Source organism: Cricetulus griseus (assembly GCF_003668045.3).
Source record: "Cricetulus griseus strain 17A/GY chromosome 1 unlocalized genomic scaffold, alternate assembly CriGri-PICRH-1.0 chr1_0, whole genome shotgun sequence".
Taxonomy (NCBI): domain Eukaryota; kingdom Metazoa; phylum Chordata; class Mammalia; order Rodentia; family Cricetidae; genus Cricetulus; species Cricetulus griseus.
In genome coordinates this window covers 244,939,458-244,966,753 of record NW_023276806.1, presented here as the reverse complement: position 1 = coordinate 244,966,753, position 27,296 = coordinate 244,939,458, and the positions used below count along the sequence as shown (strand labels likewise).

Below are 27,296 nucleotides of genomic sequence, written 5' to 3'. Positions count from 1 at the left end.
GAATGGGCTCCTTGGAGTGGCTGTACAGCTCTAGTCTTGGCTCCTAGTCCAAGTTCCTAGATTTTCTTCCTTGATGCAACTCTTCAATTTAGCATCTCCAACCAGGCAGTTATATGAGGGGCTCAATAGCAAAGACTCTAATCCTTTGCTTGAGCCTGTTTTGATTTATGTTGGGTTTCTCAAGTCAGCACAGGACTGACAGGCCCCTAAATTCTCTAGTACCCAATATTTCCAATATCCAGCAGAACAGACTACTTCTATTGGCCATTTTGTTCCCATAACCTGTTGAGGTAAAAAGGGGACTCTTAATTCTTCCTGGTTGCTATGTCCCCTTCCTTAACTTTGTGGTCTGAATTTTGACTTTAAGTTTTGTATTGTTTTTTTTGGATTGTTTGTTTGTTTAATGTGGTTTTACTAAAGAGCTCAGGATGACCTCAAACTTGTAGCTGTCCCCCTGCCTCAACTTCTGGGGTGATGGGATATAACATGTGACGCTATGGCTTCCTTACTCACGATCTCATTCTTAATAGACCTTTCTTCTTTGCACATCGTCTCACAACGTTTTTGTACCCGTCTTCCAACTTTTGTAACTGAAAAATTCCATTTTGAATAGCAGACTCTGAGTGCTAATGTTTTCTTTGTCTTCACACTCAAGACTACAACAATGTCAACCCTTCAAGGCGGATAAAGAAAGTTTCACACAGACCAGGCTGGCCTTAAACTATAATTTCTTGAGCAAAGTAGTTTGGCTAATGTTGAGCTATCAGTCTTGGCTTCCATTTGCTGAACACCCACTCTAGGCACTACAGGAAGAACTTCCTGTGTTTTAAGTAATTTAGTCCTCTAAATCCCACCTACCAGCTAGTAATTTTAAATATAAACAAACTAAACAGGATAAGTGACTTGTCCAAGGTCACGGGGTAAGTGGGAGAGACAGGAGTCAAAACGCAGGCAGAAGTACAAGGAATAGGACAATTCTGCCACCCCTAGCTCAAGGGTTAATGAAAGGCAAAAACGACTGGGTATCTAGTGTGCATCTTCTATATGTGGGTGCTTGGCAGTATGTTATGCAGCAACAGCAGCAACAGCTTTTCCAGGTTCTGCAGTCATTTGAACAAAATTGTAGAGACATCCAGCACTCTCCACTTTTTTTCTAAAAAAAAAAAAGTAAAAAACGAAATCCCAGAAAAACAGCACAGTTCTGTTACTCTTGTGGTACTTGGCACCATTTTTTTTAATTAGCTTCTCAATCATCATCTGGAAGGAAACCATTCTGAGCAACATCATTAAAAACAGCTCTGATAAAGCACGGTCACTACTATGTATCATAAAGCAGGACCACATATGAGTGAGTACATATCATGTTTGTCTTTTTGTGATTGGGTTACCTCACTGAGAATGGTTTCTTCGAGTTCCATCCATTTTCCTGCAAATTTCAAGATTCCATTGTTTTTTCCTGCTGAGTAGTACTCCGTTGTGTAAATGTACCACAGTTTCTCTATCCATTCTTCAGTTGAGGGGCATCTAGGCTGCTTCCAGTTTCTGGCCATTACAAATAATGCTGCTATGAACATGGTTGAACAGATGTCCTTGTTGTATGAATGTGCTTGTTTGGGTATATGCCTAGGAGTGGAATTGCTGGATCTTGTGGTAGACTCATTCCCATTTTCTTGAGGAGTTGCCATACTGATTTCCAAAGTGGCTATACAAGTTGGCACTCCCACCAGCAGTGGAGGAGTGTTCCTCTTTCTCCACATCCTCTCCAGCATAAACTGTCATTGGTATTTTTGATTTTAGCCATTCTGACAGGAGTAAGATGGTATCTCAGAGTTGTTTTGATTTGCATTTCCCTGATGGCTAAGGATGTTGAACACTTTCTTATGTGTCTTTTAACCATTTTAGATTCCTCTATTGAGAATTGTCTATTTAGTTCTGTATGCCAATTTTTAATTGGATTGTTTGGTGTTTTTTGAGAATAGCTTCCTGAGTTCTCTGTATATTTTGGAGATCAGCCCTCTGTCAGATGTGGGGTTGGTGAATATCTTTTCCCAGTCTGTGGGCTGTAATTTTGTCTTGCTGACTATGTCCTTTGCCTTACAGAAGCTTCTCAGTTTCAGGAGATCCCATTTATTAATTGTTGATCTCAGTTATACACAAATTCTTAACTCAGCAATTTAAATTTTATGTGATTCACTTCCAGTCTTCCAAATTCATACATTGTTATTCTCTATTTATTTAATATCATATACAATTGCTAATTGGGTTTCATTTCTGTTGTCGTTTTAAAGTATCATGTTTTTCTTTAGGCAACCTCTTTCTCTATAGTACTTGTGTATTCCTTCCTGGAATATTATACTTTTTACAGAATATCACTTGCTGCATTATTTTCTAAACTCTCTATTTAGCAAACTTGTGCTCAAAAGCAAATTACAAATACTGCAAACTGAAGAGCAATGCCTTGTTCCCTTTGTGAGGCTGCCGATGAGGCGGGAATAAAGAGATCGGGAATTGCTTTATAAAGAGCTATGTCTGCTAGAGGATGCCAGGGTCGCTTTCATATGGAAAACCCCACTCACTTTCACCTTACCTGGGACAATTCTTTTCATCATGGAGTGAGCCACATTTCCTTGCAGTCAAGAAATCTGAGTTTCTTGATTTGAACTAATAATAGCTGGTGCAGGTCCTACATCATTATTGTCCCTGTCTTTTGTTCTTATAAAGACAAAATTATGACTGAATATTCAGGAAAATAAGTAAATCATCTCTGCTAGACTTTTGTCAGAACATATGCTAATATGACAGGGAAAACTAAATGAGAACAGACTTCATCATTATTTTAGTTTGTTTCCTCATGTTTTGACAAAATCCCTGATGAAATCTAGTCAAGTGTTTATTTTAGCTCACAGTTTAAGGCTATGGTGCAACATGGTAGGGAAGTAATGGAGGCAGGCACTCAAGACAACTGGTCACATTGTACCCACCATCACAAAACATAGAGTACCCACCATCACAGAACATAGAATATCCACCATCACAGAACATAGAGTACCCACCATCACAAAACATAGAGTACCCACCATCACAGAACATAGAATATCCACCATCACAGACCATAGAGTATCCACCATCACAGAACATAGAATATCCACCATCACAGACCATAGAGTATCCACCACCACAGAACATAGAGTACCCACCATCACAGAACATAGAGTACCCACCATCACAGAACATAGAGTATCCACAAGCACAGAACATAGAGTATCCACCATCACAGAACATAGAGTACCCACCATCACAGAACATAGAGTAGCCACCATCACAGAACATAGAGTACCCACCATCACAGAACATAGAGTAGCCACCATCACAGAACATAGAGTAGCCACCATCACAGAACATAGAGTATCCACCACCACAGAACATAGAGTAGCCACCACCCCAGAACATAGAGTATCCACCATCACAGAACATAGAGTATCCACCAGCACTTTGCTTTTTATGCAACCCAAGCCCCCAGCACATCCGCAGTTAGAATTGGTTCTCCCAATTTGATAAACTAATCTCAAAAATCCCTCACAGGCATTCTCAAAAGCATAGCTCCTCGGTGATTCTAGGTCCTGATAAGTTGGAAAAATTAACTATCACATTATGAGGATATTAGTTATAATTAATGGAAGAAAGATAAAGTCAAATAATGTGATAGGTGTAGGTTTAGAGATTATGAAGGCATTTTAGCATATTAGGGTTGAAAAATTGAGGTCTAGCAGAGAAAGAGGATTTGACCAAGCTTCACTGAGAGTTTAGGAATAACATCAGCCCAACTCTAATGAAAATCCAGGTTTCCATAATTAATAATATTATATGTGTATTTGGAAAATGAGAAGTTTGTAGGTAGATGTATTTTCATAGAAGCATTTAGTGAGGAAGTTCACATTCCCCAGGCATATCTTCAGTGTACAATAAAACAAGTATGCTATTTTTTCTTTGGACTCTGAATCTTTCTGCTTAGCTCTTAGTTATTGAACCATCGATGGGAAAGTCACTGAACTGCATTTTAGCAAGTGGAATTAAATTTAACAATTATCTAAGGAAACAAAACCATGGTCCTGGATCCAAAGCCATGGTCCTGGATTTCTAAGACATGAGGCTTCCTGGGAATATCCTCCTGTGTGTGTAATATGACTGTTAATGTCACAGGGTTAGGTAGACAGAAACCCAACTACCCACATTTTCCTATAAGTAAACCCCAAGTCTACCCAAAACCCCCATCCTTCCTGAAGATGGAAAATCTATTCATTTTCAAGCTTGCCTATTACTTTAAAGATTTTCCAGTCATTTATAATTGTCTCTGCCCTCCATCATCCTCTTTCAGAAAGATGATATACATTCCAGAAGCTGTTTATCATCCAAGTCCAGGGTGGGGCTCTGCCTAGGGAAAGTGTGAGATCTTTAATTGTCCTCTGTGCTGATAAAACAGCCAGTAGTTACCCAATAAAGGTCTTGGGCTTGGGCCTGTTTGTCATCTACTAGAAAAATTCTTCCTCATCCTCTGTTGAACTGTCATGAGGTCCTCACTTAACATTCTATGTCCCCTAACTAGACTACTGGTTTTTCTTTAAGTGCACATTCCATATCTCTGTTTACCTACATGTTCCTTTCCATCTGTTTGCAAAGGTCTTATTCATCCCAGTAATCTTGCCTCAACACTATCTAATCCTAAGTCTATTCAAGACCCACCCACTATGGGTCCAATGCCTGTGTTCCAAATGCCTGCGTTTCTGCATTCTGCCCAACTACAGCCCAGCTGCTGTCTAGTCGTGGCCTATTAAACAACTAAACTCTGTAGATACTTAGAATGGGGTCCCAAATTACAGAGTTAATCATTTAGGTTTTTCAGCTGAACTCACATTAATGTCAGAAGGCCACTCAAATGTAGTTAAGATTATAGTTACTCTAAATAAAACTAAGAACATTATGAAAATCAAAACAACTGTCTCCAAGCCCCAGATGGACACTAAGAGGCTGTGTGACTTGGAATAAGCTCTCCAGCTTATCTGAGCTCTCTTCTTCACTCACACAATTATGGGATGGGGATGGGGTATTCGAAGAACTCTTCCAATGCTGAAATCGGGTGAGGCAGTTTTCTCTCCTTAGAACTCCTTGCAACTGAATCTGATGCATCCACACGTCACAAAGTGCCACTGTGTTCTGAGTGAAGTGCTCTCACCCACACCCCAACAAGTGTTGCTAGTATATGTTACCCATCTTTTTAACAAAGAAGAGAAGTTGGGCTGAGCAGAAGGCTCCACTGTGATCCACTGTGAAGATTGCTTGCAATGTTTCAGAGGATCTGAGTTTGGTTCCCAGTGCCCACGTTTGATGGTTCAGTTCTAGGGATCTGACGCTGTCTTCTGGACCCTGCTATCAAGCATGTGCACTCTCTCTCTCTCTCTCTCTCCCTCTCTCTCTCTCTCTCTCTCCCTCTCTCTCTCTCTCTCTCTCTCTCTCTCTCTCTCTCTCACACACACACACACACACACACACACACATACATGAGGCTCCACACACATACATACTTGTTTGTGCAACAATACAAATAAATCTTAAAAAGATTAAAAGGCTTGTAAACAACTGAAAACCTTTGGAGTTACATGGCTTTAGTGTTGCACTTGTTAAGTTAAATCAATTTGTTAAATTATCATCATCTTTTCTTATACTTTATTGCACATATCTATTTGTAATTAGTTATTTCCTGTTAAAAGGTATGGATTTGTTTACTTTGCTTTCAAAGTACATGCAATTCAGTTTTTAGCTCCTAAAAGAACTATCCAATGGGAAAAATTAAGAGTCTCTCTCTCTCTCTCTCTCTCTCTCTCTCTCTCTCTCTCTCTCTCTCTCTCACACACACACACACACACACACACACACACACACACACACACACACACACACACACCTTTCTTAGAAGTTTGGTGAGATCTGAAGCAGAAATAACCTTTCTGCTTTCAGTCTCCTAAGACGCCTTCGAGTTCACATCACTCAACACATAATTCATACTTTGGTCATTCCTGTCCTTTTCATTATTTCCTTATAGATAGTGAAGATTCTGAAAACAGGAGACATTAAACCTTGTTTTAGCCACAGCATCTAAGGATGCTTGGGATCTAGTTTCTGAGTGTTGAGATAATGATGTCTTAGTAAGTAAGGTTTCACTGTGCTATAACTTTGCTTAAAAGAGTAATTCAGTGGCTATACCACAAATGTGGCTTTCCTTCTGGGGTCCTGGGCACCCTGTGGTGGCCGTGTCCCATAGTCTGCTGTTGGGTTTTAGGTAAAGAAGACACTACTGTGTAGAGCTCACCCTTCCATCATGGATGCATATATGAAGGTTGACAGAAAAGCGTGGAGCTTCTGTAGGTTACCAGTTACCCCATCACTACTTCCTTCTTTCCTTGAACCAAGACCAGCCATTCAGCCACATCCAACTTCAAGAGGCACTATTTTTTTCATAGGCTGAGGTAGGAAAGGTTCAGAGGGGGTACTTGGTGAAATAGAATACAATGCACGGCAAAAGAAAGCTGAGAACTGTGGAAGCAGACATAGGGGGAGTTTTGATGCCATAGCAACCATAGCAAAAGTACCACCAGAGCTAAGTCATCACCATCAAAGAGCTTTTGTGCTGTTTTCCATCCTTAAATTTTTTTTTTTTACTCGAGAAGTTGTTAGACATGTAGCCCTAGGCTGCATGAAAAAGATATGCCAGTGGAGTAAGGTATGGATGTGCATAAGTGCAGGCTGTCCTCCAGATGGTTTAAAATGGACAACCCCTCTCCCTATCAGAAGAACAGAGGGAGCAATAAGGAAGTTATTTCTTAAAAAATAATGTTATCATTAAAGTGTAAGTTACGTGTCAAATTTACTCATTAAAAGTGTGATTTGGAGGATGTAATATCTTCACAGAATTGTGCAACTATCAGTGGATCTAATTTAAGAACATTTTCATAACTTGAAAAATCAGTCTTATACTCATTCATTGCATCTTGTATTTACTATACCCTAGTGCTAAGGAGTCCTGGCTCAATTTTATATCTCTGAAGATTAGTCTATTTTGGACACTGCATAGAAATGAAACCATAGAGCATATGACCTTTTACCACTTCTTCCTTTTATCTAGTCTATATATTGAAAACTCAGTGAAAATAGGAGAGAATAATGAGGGAAGGACAAATTAGAACAAAGTGTAATGACACACATGCAGCCATGAAATCATTACTTTGTATGTTATCTTAATTGCTAAAAATAACTGGGTGATAACGGCTCACACCAGTAATCCCAGCACTCAGGAGGCAGAGGCAGGCAGATCTCTGTGAGCTCAAGGCCAGCCTGGCCTGTAAAGCAAGTTCCAGGATAGCCAGGATTCTTACACTATTGTTGTTGTTGTTGTTTCCATTCATTTATTTAGCTCATAAATAAGGTCATGCACAATTATGATACATAATACAGTATGTTCACAATGGCATGGCTAAATTAAACCAATTAACATGTTATATCACACTTATTCATCATTTTTGTTTTGAAAACACTTAAGGTATACTATCTCACAACTTTTAAAATATAGCATATTGTTATCAACCATATTTATCATGCTCTCATTAGACCTCAAGACTTCACAGAGTCCATGACTCTTGTCCAACTACAGTTTTATATCCTTAACCAATCATTTTCCCATTGTTAAAATACCCACATTGAAGCCTAATAGCCACAATTCTGCTCTCTGTTCCCATAAGTTCATCATTTTAGGTTACACATAAAATTGAAATTGTGTGACAATTGTCTTCCAGTGTGTCACTTATTTTTTTTTTTTTGGCAAGCATATAACTTTACTACTTACTAAAGATGAAATCAAATTTGCATGCACAGGTGAGCACTCACTGAAACACCTTGGATTCATCACATATTTGAGTTTTAAATATATATATATATATATATATATATGGACCAATAATGGCAGTATGTTATGCATCAATAGCAGCAACAGCTTTTCCAGGTTCTGCAGTCATTTGAACAAAATTGTAGAGACATCCAGTACACTCCATTTTAAAAAAAATCAAAAAACAAACAAACAAACAAACAACAAAAGTAAAAAACAAAATCCCAGAAAACAGCACAGTTCTGTTATTCTTGTGGTACTTGGCACCATTTTTTTAAAATTTAGCTTCTCAATCATCATCTGGAAGGAAACCATTCTGAGCAACATCATTAAAAACAGCTCTGATAGAGCATGGTCACTACTATGTATCATAAAGCAGGACCACATATGAGTGAGTACATATCATGTTTGTCTTTTTGTGATTGAGTTACCTCACTGAGAATGGTTTCTTCGAGTTCCATCCATTTTCCTGCAAATTTCAAGATTCCATTGTTTTTTCCTGCTGAGTAGTACTCCATTGTGTAAATGTACCACAGTTTCTCTATCCATTCTTCAGTTGAGGGGCATCTAGGCTGCTTCCAGTTTCTGGCCATTACAAATAATGCTGCTATGAACATGGTTGAACAGATGTCCTTGTTGTATGAATGTGCTTGTTTGGGTATATGCCTAGTAGTGGAATTGCTGGATCTTGTGGTAGACTCATTCCCATTTTCTTGAGGAGTTGCCATACTGATTTCCAAAGTGGCTATACAAGTTGGCACTCCCACCAGCAGTGGAGGAGTGTTCCTCTTTCTCCACATCCTCTCCAGCATAAACTGTCATTGGTATTTTTGATTTTAGCCATTCTGACAGGAGTAAGATGGTATCTCAGAGTTGTTTTGATTTGCATTTCCCTGATGGCTAAGGATGTTGAACACTTTCTTATGTGTCTTTTAACCATTTTAGATTCCTCTATTGAGAATTGTCTATTTAGTTCTGTATGCCAATTTTTAATTGGATTGTTTGGTGTTTTTGAGAATAGCTTCTTGAGTTCTTTGTATATTTTGGGGATCAGCCCTCTGTCAGATGTGGGGTTGGTGAATATCTTTTCCCAGACTGTGGGCTGTTGTTTTGTCTTGCTGACTATGTCCTTTGCCTTACAGAAGCTTCTCAGTTTCAGGAGGTCCCATTTATTAATTGTTTATCTCAGCGTCTGTGCTACTGGTGTTATGTTCAGGAAGTGGTCTCCTGTACAGATTAATTCAAGAGTATCTCTCACTTTATCTTCTAGTAGGTTCAGTGTGGGTGGGTTTCTGCTGAGGTCTTTGATCCATTTTGACTTAAGTTTTGTGCAGGGCGAAAGGCTTGGGTCTATCTGTAGTCTTCTACATGTTTGCATCCAGTTATGCCAGCACCATTTGTTGAAGATGTTCTCTTTGTTCCATCGTATAAATTTGGATTGTTTGTCAAAAATCAGATGTTCATAGGTGTGTGGGTTATATCAGGGTTCTCAGTTCTATTCCATTGGTCAACCTGTCTATTTTTGTGCCAATACCAAGCTGTTTTCAGGACTATAGCCCTGTAATAGAGCTTAAAGTTAGGGATACTGATGCCTCCAGATGTTCCTCTATTGTACAGGGTTGTTTTTGCTATCCTGATTCTTTTGTTTCTCCATTTAAAGTTGAGAATTGTTTTTTCAAGGTCAGTGAAGAATTGTGTTGGGATTTTGATGGGGATTACATTGAATCTGTAGATTGCTTTTGGTAAGATTGCCATTTTTAATATGTTGATCCTGCCTATCCACGAGCATGGGAGATCTTTCCATTTTCTGGTATCTTCTTTAATTTCTTTCTTTAGAGACTCAAAACTCTTACTGTAGAGGTCTTTCACTTTTTTGGTTAGTGTTACCTCAAGGTATTTTATGTTGTTTGTGGCAGTTGTAAAGGGTGATGCTTCTCTGATTTCTTTCTTCACCAATGTGTCATCAGCATACAGTAGGGCTACAGATTTTTTGAGTTATTCTTGTATCCTGCCACTTTGCTGAAGGTGTTTAACAGCTGTAGGAGTTCCCTTGCTGAGTTTTCGGGTCACTTATGTAGACTATCATATCATCTTCAAATAGTGAGAGTTTGGCTTCTTCCTTTCCGATTTGTATTCCCTTAATCTCCTTTTGTTTTCTTATTGCTCTAGCTAGAACTTCAAGGACAATATTGAAGAGGTATGGAGAGAGTGGACAGCCTTGTCTTGTCCCCGATTTTAGAGGAATTGAATCAAGTTTCTCACCATTTAATTTGATGTTGGCTGTTGGCTTGCTGTATATTGCTTTTATTATGTTGAGGTATGTTCCTGTTATCCCTGATTTCTCCAGGACCTTTATCATGAATGGTTGTTGGATTTTGTCAAAGGCCTTTTCAGCATCTGGTGAGATGATCACGCGATTTTTTTCTTCAGTCTGTTTATATGGTGTATTACATTGATGGATTTTCATACGTTGAACCATCCTTGCATTCCTGGGAAGAAGCCTACTTGATCGGGATGGATGATTTCTCTGATGTGTTCTTGGATTCGATTTGCCAATATTTTATTGAGAATTTTTGTGTCAATGTTCATGAGGGATATTGGTCTGTAGTTCTCTTTCTTAGTTGTGTCTTTGTGTGGCTTGGGTATCAAGGTTATTGTGGCCTCATAAAAAGAGTTTGGTAATGACCCTTCTGCTTCTATTGTGTGGAATACTTTGAGGAGAATTGGTATTAGCTGTACTTTGAATTTCTGGTAGAATTCTGCACTGAAGCCATCTGGCCCTGGGCTTTTTTTTGGTTGGGAGACTTCTAATGACTGCTTCAATTTCATTAGAGGTTATAGGTCTATTTAAATTGCTTATCTGTTCTTGATTTAATTTTGGTAAGTGAAATCTGTCCAGAAAATTGTCCATTTCCTTTAGATTTTCAAATTTTGAGGAATATAGGTTTTCAAAGTATGACCTGATGATTCTCTGGATTTCCTCTGTGTCTGTTGTTATGACCCCCTTTTCATTCCTGATTTTATTAATTTGCATGTTCACTCTTTGCTGTTTGGTAAGTTTGGATAAAGGTTTGTCTATCTTGTTGATTTTCTCAAAGAACCAACTTTTTGTTATATTGATTCTTTGTATTGTTCTCCTACTTTCCATTTTTTTATTTCAGCCCTCAATTTGATTATTTCCTGGCATCTGCTCCTCTGGGGTGTATTGGCTTCTTTGTTTTCTAAAGCTTTCAGTTGTGCTGTTAATTCTCTAGTGTGATTATTCTCCTGTTTCTTCATGTGGGCATTTAGTGCTATGAACTTTCCTCTTAGCACTGCTTTCAAAGTATCCCATAGATTTGGGTATGTTGTGTCCACATTCTCAGTGAATTCTAGGAAATCTTTAATTTCTTTTTTTTTATTTCTTCCTGGAACCCATGAGTTGTACAATTGGGTTTACTTAATTTCCATGAGTTTGTAGGTTTTCTATAGTTCGTGTTGTTGTTGAATTCTAATTTTAAAGCATGGTGGTCTGATAAGACACAGGGGGTTATTTCAAGTTTTTTGTATCTGTTGAGGTTTGCTATGTTGCCAAGTATGTGGTCGATTTTAGAGAAGGTTCCATGTGGTGCAGAGAAGAAGGTAAATTGTTTTGTATTTTGGGTGAAATGTTCTATAGATATCTGTTAAGTCCAATTGCACCATAACTTCTATTAGTTCTTTTGTTTCTTTGTTAAGTTTCTGTCTGGTGTTTCTGTCCAGTGGTGAGAGTAGGGTGTTTAAGTCTCCCACTATAAGTATGTGCGGTTTTATGTGTGATTTGAGTTTTAGTAATGTTTCTTTTACAAATGTGGATGACTTTGTATTTGGGCATAAATGTTCAGAATTGAGACTTCATCCTGATGGATTTCTCCTGTGATGAGTAGGAAGTGACCTTCTTCATCTCTTTTGACTGATTTTAGTTTAAAGTCCAATTTATTGGATATTAGGATTGCTACTCCTGCTTGTTTCTTGGGTCATTTGATTGGAAGATCTTTCCCCAAACTTTAATTCTTAAGTACCCTCTGTCATTGAGGTTGAGGTGAGTTTCTTGTATGTAGCAGAAGGAAGGGTTCTGTCTTCTTATACATTCTGCTAATCTGTGTCTTTTTATAGGGGAGTTGAGACCACTAATGTTGATGGATATTAATGACCATTGATTATTGTTCATTCTTGTTTGTTTTTGATTTGGTGATGGTGGTGAAATTATGTGTGGGATTCTGTCCCTTTTTCCTTTTGGCTATTGTTGAATTGGGATTATCTATTGCCTGTGTTTTTCTGGTTGTAGTTAACTTCCCTGGGTTGGAGTTTTCCTTCTAATACTTTCTGTAGGGCTGGATTGGTGGATATTTATTGTTTGAATCTGCTTTTATCATGGAATATCTTGTTTTCTCCATCTATAATGATTGAAAGCTTTGCTGGGTATAGTAGTCTGGGCTGGCATCCATGGTCTCTTAGTGTATATAGAATATCTATCCAGGCTCTTCTGGCTTTCAGAGTTTCCAAGAAAAAGTCAGGTGTGATTCTGATAGGTTACTTGACATTTTTCCTTTGCTGCTCTTAATATTTTCTCTTTGTTGTGTATGTTTGGTGTTTTGATTATTATGTGGCAAGGTGACCTTTTTTTTTGGTTCAGTCTGTTTGGTGTTCTGTAGGCTTATTGTATTTTCGTTGGTATATCTTTCTTTAGTTTGGGAAAGTTTTCTTCTATGATTTTGTTGAATATGTTTTCTGCGCCTTTGAGTTGGATTTCTTCACCTTCTTCTATACCTATTATTCTTAGGTTTGGCCTTTTCACGGTATCCCATAGTTCCTGGATATTTTGTGATAGGGATTTGTTGGACTTAAGACTTTCTTTGGTTGATGAGTCTATTTCTGCTAGTATGTCTTCAACCCCTGAGATTCTCTCTTCCATCTCTTGTATTCTGCTGGTTATGCTTACATCTGTAGTTCCTGATCGTTTACCCAGCTTTTGTATTTCCAGCATTCCCTCAGATTGTGCAATCTTCATTGTCTCTATTCAGTTTTTAGTTCTTGAACTGTTTCCTTGAGAGATTGATATTGATTGACTTGAAGATTGATATCTTGTATTTTTTGGTTAGTTTTTTCTTCCATTTCTTTAAGGGATTTTTCTCATGTCCTCTTTGAGATCCTCTATCATTTTCCTGAAGATGTTTTTAAGGTCAGTTTCTTCTGGTTCATCTGCATCGTGATGTTGAGGTCTTACTGGTGTATGGTTCCTAGTCTCCGGTGGTGTCATATTGGGTTTTCTGTTTTTGGATGTGTTTTTACCTTGTCCTCTTCTCATCCTTTCTTCTGGTGGGTGTAGCAAGAGATTCTTGTTCTCCTGGTGGCTATGGGACCAAGGTTCTCTTCTGGTAGATGCAAACAGATCCAATACTCTGATGTCAGTCCTCTTCTTGTAAATGGAGGTGTCACTGTTCCCTGTGTGTCGGCAGTGTTCAGGCATGCAGCGGACTTAGGCGAGCTGCCTCTGGGTGTGCCGAGTTTGGAACCCACTGCTGAACTGGTCCGGCAAGCAGGTCGCTTGTGTCAGGTGACTCTGAGCATCGACGACAAACTCTATTGTTGTTGTTTTAACTCTTTGCTCTTTGAGGGACCCACCACGGACCTCCATAGTAAATACATGGAGGCTTATTCTTTCTTATGAATACTCAGCCTTAGCTTGGCATGTTAAGCTTTGCTTAACTTAAAATATCCTGTCTATCTTTTGCCTCCGGGCTTTTACCTTTCTATATACCTTTCTTTAATTCTTACTCCATGACTTTCTGTGTGCCTGGGTGGCTGGTCCCTAGAACCCTTCTCTCTCTCTCTCTCTCTCTCTCTCTCTCTCTCTCTCTCTCTCTCTCTCTTTCTGGTTTTCCGAGACAGGGTTTCTCTGTGGCTTTGGAGCCTGTCCTGGAACTAGCTCTTGTAGACCAGGCTGGTCTCGAACTCACAGAGATCCACCTGCCCCTGCCTCCTGAGTGCTGGAACTAAAGGCATGCGCCAACGCCCCACAGAGTCCTCTCTCTTACTCCTTTTGCACCCTTATCCTCTCTTCCCAGATTTCCCCTCCAATTTATTTTCTCTGCCTACCAACTCCTATCCTCTCTCCTGCCTCACTATTGGCTGTTCAGCTTTTTATTAGATCAATGGGGTGTTTTAGGCAGGCAAAGTAACACAACTTCACAGAGTCAAACAAATAAGCATAAAAGAATGCAATACGTCTTTGCATCATAAAAGCAAATGTTCCACAGCATAAACAAATGTCACACATCTTCATTAATAGTCCACAATATTACACATAGAACCCTGTCTCAAAAACTCAAAATAGTAGTAATAATAATAATAATCAACTAAAAAGACTCATACATATTGCAGCATTATCAGCACTTTAAAATTTTATAGTTAAGTAATATTGTATCATATGGGTGTATCTTATTTGTTTATCAGTTGATAGCTATTTGAGTTGGTTTCACCTTGGGTGCTTTCACAAATAATGCTGTTATGAGCAATTGTGTTTAAGATTTGTGTTTAAGACATTTTCTTCATTTCTTCTAAGTTCCATGTAGTAGTAGATTGTTGGGTTACATGCTAGATGTATGTTTAACCCTTTTCAAGGACAGCCAAGTCATTTTTCCAAAGGAGTTGTTCCATTGTATGACCTCATGAGCAACACGTAGTGTCCCCGAAGCATGGATGTATGATCCCCTGCTTGCTTGAATCCAGGCATCCTGGTGGTAACTCAGTGTGGCTTAATTTGCAGTTCCCTAAAGGCCCCTGTTAACATCTTCTGTGGATTCACTGAATAACTTCTTTGTAGAAGTTTCTATCTAATGGTTTGTTTCTTCTGTATAGACACCTGTCTGTGATTAGATTAGCTATTTGTAAGTACTTTATTTCTGTAGGTTGACATTTTTTTTCTTGATGATATCATAGAATGAAGTTGTTTTGTGTAGGCCCTTAAGCTGACATCTAGGACTTCAGCTGGACTTAGGTGCTGAAACAAGGAAGTATCATAAGCTAAGCTCCCATGCCAAGATTTGTCACCAAATCTTGACTTATCTGTTTGGTTTGCCAGCAAGAAATGAGTTAAATGAACCCTGGCTGTGACTCTACCTCCAACCACACAGGACAAGTCATATAACATGAGCCAGTTCAGCTGTGGCAGCTGAGTGGCAGCCTGTGGGTCAGTGTCTGCTCTCCCTTGCTGGAGTCAGGATGCTAAAGCCTTTCAGATAAAAGATGAAGCATGGCTTCTCCTCTGGGTCATGTCACCCACTGTGACAAGTTCCTTTGTGTACTGTGAAGGAATTATTTAACTCATACATTTACTCCCAGATAATCTAATTAGAAGAGGTTGGCAGGCACCGTGCATGTTACATGGACTTTAAATCAGTGTCTGTCTGCCTTAGAGCAGCTTCAGAGATAATCAAGAATGCCTCATTATTTCCAGCTAACGTTCCATGACCTGCCTGCTCTCAGTCCTGGGATTGAAACCTAAAGATAAAAAGTGAACTGACTGAAAATGCTAAAGCTACCAGTCTCCAAGAATAATTGTGCCTTTGTAAACCTAAAATCTTTTAAGAGCCCTTTGTTCCCAACATTTAAGAGGACTTTGGTGTAAAAAGCCCGAGGTTAGTTTTAGGGGTCTGTATCAAATATAAGTATGCCTGGAGCTGTTAGTGGTCAGATGTTCTTAAATTCATTACTAAAACTGACTCAGAGAACAGAGAAATCAGGAGCAGTTAATGAAACTCAGATGTGCATTGTGCAGGAGAGAGCTACAAGCTCTTGTTTAGCTGCTCTTGAGAGTACACACAGCAGCCAGACCCCAAGGGCTGATAGCAATGCTCACTCTTAGCTAGGTATCTGGGAACAGGTGCTGAGGCAAGTTGGTGGTTAGTTCGTTAGGAGCCATGCCTGTAAGGATAAGAGGTACAGACACAATGGGGGATTAAACTGAGTTTTTGCCAAGGGGAAGAGCATAGAGCTGGAAAGGCCTTTCAGGGTTATCCGGAATGAGATAAGGAAACCTAGCTTGTACCCAACATGGATAAACCACAGAATATGGGCTGTCCCTAGGTTTGGGGCTTGACCTGGGGCAAGCCAATAGCTGTGGATGGAAGTTTCTGTCCCACTGGGTCCCACCACCATTTAGTTCCAAATAAACACGCAAAGGCTTATATTAATTATAAACTGTTTAGCCTATGGCTCAGGCTTCTTGTTGGCTAGCCCTCTCTTAATTATCAATCCATTTCCATTAATTTGTGTATCTCCACATGGTCTTGGCTTAGAGGTGATGCCCAAGCCTCTTGCTTCCTCCACAGCTACATGGTGTCTCCTTGACTACCTTTCTCTATCCCTGTTTGGATTTCCTGCCTGGCTAAATCCTGCCTGTCCATTGGCTGAAACATCTTTATTCATCATCCAATAAGAGAAACATATATTCACAGTGTACAGAAGGACCTCCCCCATCAAATAGCTAAGCAATTCCTAGAGAAAGACTGTTGTGTTAGCTTGGAGCTAGCACTCTGGCAGCTGAGGGATTGGGTACATTGGTTGTAAAATGGAACTTGATTGCACTGTCCACTCCACCCACCACAGCTCACCTTTGCCTTCTGCCACTGAACTGAAATAAACAGGACAGAGTTTGTCCCCTCCAGCCTTCATAATTTCCCAAGAGTGTAAACTCCCCCCTCTAACAGCTGCTATTGTGGAATTATGTGACTCGGGATTGTTAGGGAGTGCTGAGATCAAACTCATGTTTTTCATGGTGGGGTCCTGAGTTTTGCAGAGCAGACCTACCTGACTGTTTTAGAGCCCTGTCCTCTGACAACCAGTCCTGAAGGCTACTGACTAGCTTTCCCTACCTTTTTTCTGGGAGGTGGGAGCAGACCCCTCTGGCTTCCACATTTTACTCTAACTTGCCCCCCCTGGTTTTCTTCTCCAAAACGTCAATCTGCCTTGAGGCAATCACCGTTCAGTTCCACTGTCATTAGAGTAGTCAATTTCTACAAACTTTAAAAGCACCAGGTACCAGCTAACTACCCTTCCTCCTGTTAGGATACCAGTTGTAACATCATTGCTGAAAGTTTTAACAACTGGGCATGGTATTAATTTCTTGGCATATCTGCAACAAATGACCACAGCAAAGGCTTAGACAATAGGAAGTCTATGCTCTGAGTCCAGAAAAGCATCTGAAATTGGGGTGTGGTGAAGGCTACCCTCTGCCTACACGCTGCAGAAGAGACTATTTCTCCACATTCTAATTTGGTGACTCCAAGCATTCCTTATATTGTGACTACAAAACCCTGTCCTCTTCCTCCATCTTCACTGGGCCTTATTCCCTGTTTGTTTCCTGTCTGTCATCTACTCCTACAAAGACATCAGCCATCAAACTTCAGGCCCAACTTAAATTCAGGCTGCTTTATCTCAAGGACTAACAGAAACAAACCATTTTCAAGTAAGGTGGATATTCTGAAGTTTTAAGCAGTTGTAAATTTTGATGAGTTTACTTGTGCCCAGCCTATAACTATCAACTCTAAGATTCCATACGACTACTCACACACTCCTAAAGTTATCCAGCTTCTCCAAGTAGTAGGTGTGAAGGTGGAGGTTAGCATCCAGGATGCTTTGTCTCCTTGGTAAAATACTTTGAGTACACACACACACACACACACACACACACACACACACACACACACACACACAGGAGTTGTTGCTCTTTAGTCTCTGTTCATCAGGACTAAAAAACAAAGGAAACTTCTGAATCACAATATTTAAAAAGGTACCTACTTTCCAGCAATAAGTCTATGATCCTTTGAGGGAAGGTCTCCTTTAAGTGCCATGCCTCTAGACACTTGCATGACTCACCCAGGTCCTGACTTCAAGAGGGGATATTATTAACTTAAGCAGGTACTTGCCAAAGTGCTTCTCAATGTGTTTGAACCAGTTTTCATTCTCATCATCAACATCCAAAAGTATCAGTTCTATCACATTCTTCAATTTGACATCAGACTTTAGTTTTTGTGAATCCGATGATAAATTTGGGTTACTGTATGTTTAATAACTACCAGGTTTCATTTTTGTCGGTTTATTTTCATAAACTGTACCTATTTTTCTGTTCCATTGTCTTATTAATGGTTTATGAATTACACCTATCAGCTCACCTCTCCTGTGTTATATAGTAGTAGATACTTTCTGCTTTGATCTTTTTGTTTGCTTGCTTATTTGTTTGTTTGCTGGCTTGTTTGTTTGCTGAACAGATGTTGCTGGGTAGCCTAGGCTGGCCTCACTCATGATCCTCCTGCCTCAGATACTGAGTGTTGGGATTACAGGTACACACCACCATGTCTAGTGTTGTTTTTCTTTTGTGGCATTTGTATTATATAGTATGTTTACATTTTAATACATTCAGATTGTCTATTGCTACCTTTTTTGACTGTATCTAAATTTTTTTCCTAATGATGGTATGAAGATACTTTGGGGGGCTGGAGATAAGACTCGGAGGTTAAAAGCACTGGCTGTTCTTCCTGAGGACTGGGATTCAATTCCAGTCCCACATGGAAACTAATGACTGTCTGTAGCTCCATGGCTAGGTGATCTGACGACCTCTTCTGGCCTCTGTAGGCACTGCACAGTCAAACGTACATATAAATAAAATCCCCCCAGTTTTTAAAAAGATATTTTTATGAATTTTATTATAAAGTTCCAAAGTTTTGCTATTTGTATGGAAACATTTAATATCATTGAAAAGTATTCATGTGCAGCATCAAGTTTTCCATATGAATACCAAGTTTCCATAAAGATAATCAGAAAAATATGCTTGAAGAGTTTCCATAAATTTTGACTCAGGAGTTAAATTTATTGAAATTTATTCCAAAGTAAGAAAAAGATATTTGCAAAGACTTGCTGGGATGGTAATCATATTACCTAGCTACATGAGTGAATTACAGACAATCTACAAAACAGGGTGAGGATGAGGAAATAAACTCAGATACAATTGCTTGATATAAAACAAATTCACACATAGAAAATGATTCTACAAAGGTAAGGGGAGGATAGTACTAATAGAAAGAACTAGGGGTTCAGAAGGAGACATTGGGCCCTCTGGAACTGGAGTTACTGATGGCTGTGAGCCACTGAGTTAGGGTTCTCTACAAAAACAGTAGTGTTAGCAGCTGGGGCATCTTTCCAGCCCTTTGGATAGATTTTATTTTTTGAGAGAGAGAGAGATGTCCAAATTGTTTTTACTCCCTGCAAGACATGCTAAAAGCATGATTCATACAAAAATACAATCCTTGAAAAATGTATATGAATGATCAATTAAGTTTTCATGTTTTTAAAATCTTAAAAGTTATTTTAAAAGAACCAGGATGAACTTAATAGCTGCTTTATGCCTGGTGATATGCTCATCCATATTGACAGCCAGCTCTCCAGAGGAAAAATGAGAATTTGCACCAATTGCTCTGATTCCTACTATGGCTGGTTGTAAACTACTACCTTGAAATCACTAAATGATGAGTTTGAAAGAAGAGATATACAATCACTTTCCCCTGAATGACGATGTCTAGCATATTTCTGTTTGTACCTAGTGCCCGTGTGTGTGTGTGTGTGTGTGTGTGTGTGTGTGTGTGTGTGTGTGTGTGTGTGTGCAATTTCAGATTTTGTATATTTATTTATGAAAACTAAACGTTATGGATTGCATTGGAGCTCTTTATTTTTCTCCACAGCAATGTTTCCTTATCTTGCTGTTTAAGAAACTACTATCAGTAATCAGGTATGTATTCTTCCAAATTATGTTGTTGAACATTAGATATATGTAATGTTTTTGTTGTGTTGTTGCTGTTTTTGATTTTCAAAACAGGGTCCCTCTGTGTAACCCTGGCTGTTCTGGTTGTTACATTGTAGACCAGGTAGGCCTCAAACTCACAGAGATTTGCCTACATCTGCCTCCTGAGAGATGGGATTAAAGACATGCACTTCCACTGCCCGAATGCACTTATATTTAATACAATGCAGGATTATTCTTTCAATTTTTAAATTTTAATATTTATTTTTATGTGTATGAGTGATTGTGAGGAACCGTGTGGGTGCTGAGTGCCAAACTCAGTTCCTCTGAAAGAGCAAAAAGTAATTTTCACTGCTGAGCCATCTCTCCAGCTCCTGGAAAATTTAAATCTTATATTAAAAAATTAACAGCACAAACTCAAACTACTTAATTTAAAAATGAGTAATAGTCTAAATAGACAATTCCTGAAGAAAGCGTACAAATGGTAAACAGATACATGAAAAAGTATTGATGAGATACAATTCAAAATTAAAATGACACGACATCTTATTTAAATTAATAATGGCTATTGTCCAAGAGACCAAAGACAACAAAAGTACTGTTCAGCTTGTGGCAAAAAAGGGAACCCTGGAATACTATTGGCTAGCATGTGAATTAGCTCAGCCATTATAGAAGATAGTATGGAGATTCCTCAAAACAGTACAATGAGAAGTAGCACATGATTTAGCAGTTCCACAGCAGTGTATAGATAGACAAAGGAAATGAAATCAATAAGTCAAAGAGACAGCTGCACTCCCATGCTTGTGTTTGCTCAATTCATAATGGCCAAGAAATGGAAACAACCCGTGTGTATCAGCTGATGAATGGATGAAGAAAATGCAGTGCATATACACAATAGAATACTAACCAGCCATAAAAGGAATGAAATCCTGTCATTTTCAGAAAGACATATGGAAATGGAAATCATTCTACAGTGTGAAATGAGTCAAACATAGACAAGTGCTGTGTGAAACCATGTGCTTGCAAAACCTAAAAAAGTTCATCTTGTAAAAGTTGACAGTTGGATTGTGGCCATCATAGGCTGGGAGAGTAAAGGTTCAGAAATGGTGGAAATCTAATCAATGACTACTAATCTAGAAAAATTCCAGTGTGTTATTTCATCTGCGAGTGACTGTAGACAATAATAGCATAGAATACATTCCAAAGAGAAGGCAGGATTTTGAAATTGTCCATCAGAAAGAAATGCTAGAAGTTTGGGGAGACAGAAATATATGTTCTGATAACGTACTATGCAATGTATACATGTAACAAAGCACAAAACATTATGTAACAGTTGCAATTTTTATTTTCTTAAATGTGAACTTAACTTTTGAAATATATTTTATATTAAAATATGAAGAAGTCAGGGAAAGTGATTTTCTTGTATGAAAATGCTGGAGAAACTGCATCTGTCTCTTTCATTTGCATTTCATGGGCAAGAGTATCCCCATGGATGTGTTGGCATAACACTGACTTACCACCATTGACTGGGCACTCTGTGTTCCGTAAGCAGGGTGGACAAAGGACAGACACTAGTATTCTTTCACAAGCAGGGGTTTGGTATCCTGACACCTGATCATATCACTTTCTCTTCTTCAGTTTGTCTTTTTTTTCCTGTTGATTGATAAAGATGAATTAATGATTAGTGAGAGTCTTAGCTGTCTGAAATAAAATACATATTATGGACTTTCATATTTATACAATAAATTTGATCACTTAACATGTGCTATTATAGACGCTTAAACAAAGCTATTTATAAAGTATTCTAAAGGAGTTTTATTTAAATCATATCACATTTCTGTAAATCCAGTTTTCCTTTATAAATAATTAACACCTATTCTATTTCTTTCTCAAATATGAAATTCCACCCATTGATTTTATTAAAAATTAGACAGATCTATGTATTATATTGACTTCTTAAAACTCCTAGGATTGTTGGAAGTTCTTTAGGTGAATGTAAGTTCCTTAAAATTAAAACTTAGCCAGGCTGTGGTGGCGCACGCCTTTAATCCCAACACCCGGGAGGCAGAGGCAGGCAGATCTCTGTGAGTTAGAGACCAGCCTGGTCTACAAGAGCTAGTTCTAGGACAGCCTCCAAAGCCGAAGAGAAAACCTGTCTCAGGAAAAAAAAAATTAAAACTTAGAAGAATCTGCTTTTTAGACCCAATTGCAGCTACAGGAGAGTCAGAATTAGTATGACCTTGTGGGAATTATCTTGATCAATGAGTTTCAGTGTTCCCTGCTGTCTCTGATATTATTTGTGAGCCGCCGTAGAGATTGTTCTAAAGATTAAGCAAAGTACCTGTAGAAAACGCAAAGCTTGTGTCATTGCTAGGGATTAGAAAGGCTAATAGTGTTTCAAGGGCGCATACAGATATGACTAGAAGTAACTTAATCTCGTTTTCAGCTCCTTGGACATTTTCAGCCTACCTCTGTTTCAAGCTCTGGTCTTCCACAATCACTATCATCTGCATGTGTGTGTGCTTGCTCGTGCACACAGACATGAGAGTGGGTCTGCTTGGAATAGCAAGCATGTGCCCAACCACAATTATGTGAGTCAGGGCTCTTGTTTACTTTGAGCTGTTCTCTTCCTCATGGCAACACAGGGTGAGGGGGGGCGGGGCGCTGGCCTTCCAGCCCAGGGCCAAGGGCTCTGGGAGAAGGAATCAGCTCAAGTTGTGCTTCAGAGTTTTTCTCTGTAACTTGTTCAGAACAGCACAGATTGTGTTCTTCCCTGTCAGCACTGGATCTCCTCCAGCTTTACATCCTGCCTGACCCTCAGAGTCAACAGCTGATTCGATTAGTTGGGCAGGATTACATAGCTGTGCCCCCTCCAAGTTCAACCTACAGCACTTCACCAGAGCACCTTGGCCCTGGGGAAGATCCTCCTAAGACAGGGGTGTGAGGAGGCAAGTCTCAGAATGGTCTAGGGTATGACTTTAGCTTTATTAGAGTTTTGGTAACATGCTGAAGAAACGAGTCTTCTAGCAAGAATATAGAACTCATTATTTTCTTCATACAAGTGAAGCTTAACTTTAAAAGTAGCTTTCTGGTGGTTATTTTTTACTCTGCCAGCCAAAGCTATAGCTGATTGGAATGTAGCTTTGGAAAGAGGAAATGAACTGAGGGGAGAAAGGTGAAGAATTAGATGGATTCCAGAATTCTTCCTTCATCCTACCCAGGGTGAAGTTAACATTAATTTCTGTAATGAGCAGATACAACTGGTGTATGCCAAGATTCTCTAGTTGCTGCAATGTGGCAGCGTCTGAGACAGGTGAGGTCCTACTCTCATGGAGTCTAAATTAAGATGCTGGAAGATTAAAAAGGATGTACAGAGCAAGTAATAAAGAGACACACAATAATTGAAAAATAAATAGTAAATGCCATGAAAAGATTTTAAAGAGAAAGACATGTAAACCATTGTTATCATTAAAGTTCTTTTGGACGACATAGTACATAACAGCAATCAGCTGTCTCTTTCCAAAATCCATGCTGAAATATTAATCACCAATGTAAGAATATTAATGGGTGGATATTTGGGGGGTCATTAGATCATGAGGGTGGAACCCTCAGGATGGAATTGGTGCCAGTTATGAGAAGTAGCAGAGAGCAGTCTAGCCTCTCAGACTGTGTTCTGGCTCAGTGAGATAAAAACCACCCATGACAAATTGGTTCTTCACCTGATGTCAGATATCCTGATTGTGAGTTCCCAGGCTTCAGAACTGTGAAGAATAAGTTCCTGAAGTTTACCAGTTTATATGGCATTATTTCATGGCAGCCCAAATGAACTCAGACATAAGCTGAGATCTTAGTAAGAAATGAGATAAGCAGCAAGAGAACATTGAGTCAAAGGCTCAAAAATGACTAAAAACCAGGTCCCAGTGGACACAGGAAAGGGGTAGGTTACCTGGAGTGTGATAAATGAGAATAGAGAGCTGGGAAGCACACAAGGTACCTAGAGCCAGATCACACAGACCTGCAGCAGGCAGGGCAAGGAGCCTAGATTACTAGTCCAGAAAAGAGCCCATGTGAGGAGCTTTGGGGACATTGGAAAAGCCATGGTTGTTGGAATCAGGAAACTATAAGATTGCGGAAGTCTGTGTGGGTTGGTTCATAAATCAACAGTTTGAGAGTAGAGAGCAGAAGTGAAGGGAAAGGAACCATTACAGAAACAATGTCCAACTGGGGAAGAGAGAGCAGCAGGCATGACCGACTCCGTGAAGGTCTCAGTTGACCAAAGGAAACCTCTCCGACACAGTGAAACAGACAGATCTTCCTGATGGAGACTGAGTAGGGTTACTGTGGCTCCAAACAAACCCTAGTACCTGGATCTCAGTTAGGCCCCTAGCATCCCATGGTGCAGACTTGGAACAGTAAGCCAGTTCCAGAAGCCACACATACAAACCCTCTGCAAGTTTTAGTTCCATGGGCAAATTCTCACCAGTGTGACACCAAGTCAGCAAGCATTCTGGAGGAAAGGGTAGCTACACAGTGCTGGGACACACTAGGAGTAGCGACCTGTGGGAACAGAATCTTGCCTTTGATGGTTGAGGATCAAATCAGCATCCTGTACCTTTGGATCTGGACACTGCTTAAACGGAGTCTTCAGTGTTAATGTAAAGCAGGTACTGACTAGGAATAGAGGGAAGTTCTCTGCAGCTAGAACTTGACTGTGCATTGTACAGGCAGGTGTGCCCTGGGTTAAGAAAAGATGAACTGAAGCTTTGTGTGCCAACACCACCTCAGAACAGCAGCAAGTGTCCATGTCCCAACAGAAGCACTATGTCTTTAATTTTGATTGCAAGTAAAACACTCCTATATAGTCCCAAATCCAAATACTTCATCACAGACCTCCTAAGTACTGCCTCCTAAGTAAAATTTCACAATTTTACTAACTGTAGTAAGACTGAGCCATAACTATGACCTAAAATGAAGCATATTTCTAGGAGATATAAGAAATATTCCATAGCAATGTATATAATTGCTGACTATATAGTTGAAACTATATAGGTATATCATGACTGGTCAGCATATGTAGTATTTCCTACAGCAAATTAACACCATGGTTATCTTATTAGAAGTACTCACTTGTTGGTGTGTTTCTGTGCTCTGGGCATAGTGCAGAACACATTTTACATGATCTCATACCCCTCTGCTCTGCCCCTTTTTGTATATTTGGTAATGTCTCTGAGGAGCTAAAGGGCGTCAAGGGCCATGTGTTCTGCACTGTATCATCTGGCTTGCAGCAGCTTTCCCACTGCCATGTCTCCTTTACCACATGGAGCTCATGTAGTCGCTCATTTGAACTTCCCTTGCTTTTCCTGTAGAACAAAAACAATAGCAAATTACCTAAACTAACCGCTTGGTCCACAGATATTCAGACAATAATGCACAAAGGGAAAGAGAGATTAAGGGGCCTGCTCAAGGCCACACAACTGCTGTCTGTTATACAGAGTGAAGCCAGACCTTGACATGTCTTCTATTACCATCACTTTCTACAAGACGGAGCTTCACGTGAGAGCAAGAGTTAAGCCAGTGTGTGCTCAGGGTTAGGACATCTTGATGTCGGTTCTCCTTGGCCAGTGCATTTCCAAGCAATCAATGAATGGGATGGAATGAGAAATGACTCCTGCAAATGGTATGTGGTGTTTCTAAATGACCAGGGTGCGAGGAACTGGGGAAAGATAGTTAAAACAAAAACACTGTGGCTTGAGAACGAATAAACACCACCTGGAGGAAATAGAGCCTCACTTCTCAGGCAGCCTCACCCGTGGCAGCATTCGCCCCAGCTCAGGAATAAGCATACCACTCTCTGCTTTACTGCTTCTGCTCAAGTATGTCTTCTTCATCACTGATCTGCTCACATCCTGACCCTCAGCTCAGGACACCAGCAAGCAGGATGGAGCTAAAGAAAGAAGATGCTAGGATGACTTTCCTTGCCTTTCTCAGGTGGGTTTTTTCTTTAATGTGGAAATAGTAATGAGCATCATAGCTCATTTTAGTTTGTGTGTGTGTGTGTGTTGACAGGAAGGGTGATCTTAATAATAGCTGAACCAGAGATCTGGTCTTTCCTGACCCACTGATGAAATTTCTTGAATTGAATAGAAGCAATCTCTTCTGTCATGATTGGAGCCAGGCACAGAAAAATCTCTGGTGAGATGAAAAAACCTGACAAAAAAAAAAAGAGGCATTGATTTAAAGTAGGGGTTGGAACCGCACAGGGAACAAGGAAACATGCAAGGTTTGGTCGAAGCAGTAGTGTCTTTTGAGAGGAATAAGCAAAGGAATAAATTAACAGACCTAGAGCTGGCTGCCACACAACAGTGTTCCAGGCACCAGAGACATTAAGGCAGAGGGGAGGGTCAACTAAACTCAGGATTTCTGGCTAATAACAATATAGTAAAACCCCATCTTGGGAAAAATAAAATAAAAAGAGCCTAACAGAGTGCCAGGATGGGCTCCAAAGCTACACAGAGAAACCCTGTCTCGAAAAAAAAAAAGAAAGAAAGAAAGAAAGAAAAGAAAAGAAAAGAAAAGAAAAGAGCCTAACCAAAATGGGCTGTGATGCCAACACATTCCTACTGAAGAGGGAGGGTCTCAAATAATGCTCACTTTTATATTGTTTATTTACAGATAAATTAGATATCCCTCACTAAGCACAGGAATTTAACTGAAGTGTTCGCTCACTATATTACACCTACCACCATGCCTGCTGAATTATTCCTCAGTGATCTTCTGTCTAAGGTGCTAGTGAGGAGCAGAGAGCAACAAATGGCTACCATGATGATATTAAGGCTGGCAAGGGAAGAGGGAGAGGACGGATAAACCCCAAGAACTAGCTGCACTCTGTAGTGAGGCTTAGAGAACTAAAGACCTTCGTAGGTTGAAGTTCTCTGTGCCTTATGTGCTTGCTAACTAGGGGAAGAAACTGAGCTCTTGTCCCCATGTGGTAATTTCATAAGTAGATCCAGGGTGTTGATGGCTTGACTCAGAGAGTGACTCAGACCCCACTCCACCCAGGAATGAAGCCACAAAGGAGTCTTTCAGAACACAGGTGTGAGTCATGCTGGAGCATTGACCCATACTGTGATGTCACCACTACAGCCTGTTATGGGGCCACCGAGTGGCTGCAAAAGTAGTGGTTGCATCTGCAATCAATTGAGTTCTATTAAATTAATCATAGCAAGGTTAATGTCTGCTACTTGCTGTTTGAACAGCCAGAAATCTTGAAAATAAATGTGAAACACTTTGGTACTAAGGCTTTGATAATAGAAAGGTGGTTCGGATTAAATTTTGTGTAGCATGTGTTTGTGGACACCAGCATATCTTATGAGGATTCTCAGAGGTAGCATTTAAAAATTTTTAAAAAATTTTAAATTTAAACAACAATATAGCAATTCCCCATCTTGGGAAAATTTTAAGAATTTTAACATTTAGAAATTATAACAGCAAATATCCTTTTAGAAAGTGTCTTATAGTTAGTCTTAATATATCCACACATATGTATAC

The 27,296-nt window shown here is 39.5% G+C and overlaps 1 protein-coding gene and 1 long non-coding RNA gene across 10 annotated transcripts in view; one reads left to right on the top strand and one right to left on the bottom strand.

Annotated features, from left to right (window-relative positions):
• Positions 1–22,340, bottom strand: part of LOC118239548 — a 35,596-nt gene extending 13,256 nt beyond the window's left edge. The window contains exons 1-2 of the long non-coding RNA XR_004771960.1: positions 22,218–22,340; positions 21,266–21,401 (exon numbers count right to left, since the gene is read on the bottom strand). This is a non-coding gene — a long non-coding RNA (uncharacterized LOC118239548). The remainder of the gene's footprint in view (positions 1–21,265; positions 21,402–22,217) is intronic.
• Psd3 (pleckstrin and Sec7 domain containing 3) overlaps positions 1–27,296 on the top strand; it is a 520,985-nt gene that overhangs the window by 23,655 nt on the left and 470,034 nt on the right. For 3 of the 9 annotated variants that reach the window (XM_035451484.1, XM_027388902.2, XM_035451485.1), the window contains one exon: positions 19,690–19,736. The exons of 3 other annotated variants lie outside the window; for them this stretch is intronic. The gene's annotated coding sequence lies outside the window, so the exon portion shown is untranslated. Of the gene's footprint in view, positions 1–19,689; positions 19,737–25,516; positions 25,737–27,296 lie in introns of those variants that run through there. 3 more of the 9 variants (XM_027388903.2, XM_035451483.1, XM_035451481.1) reach the window with 2 other exon arrangements.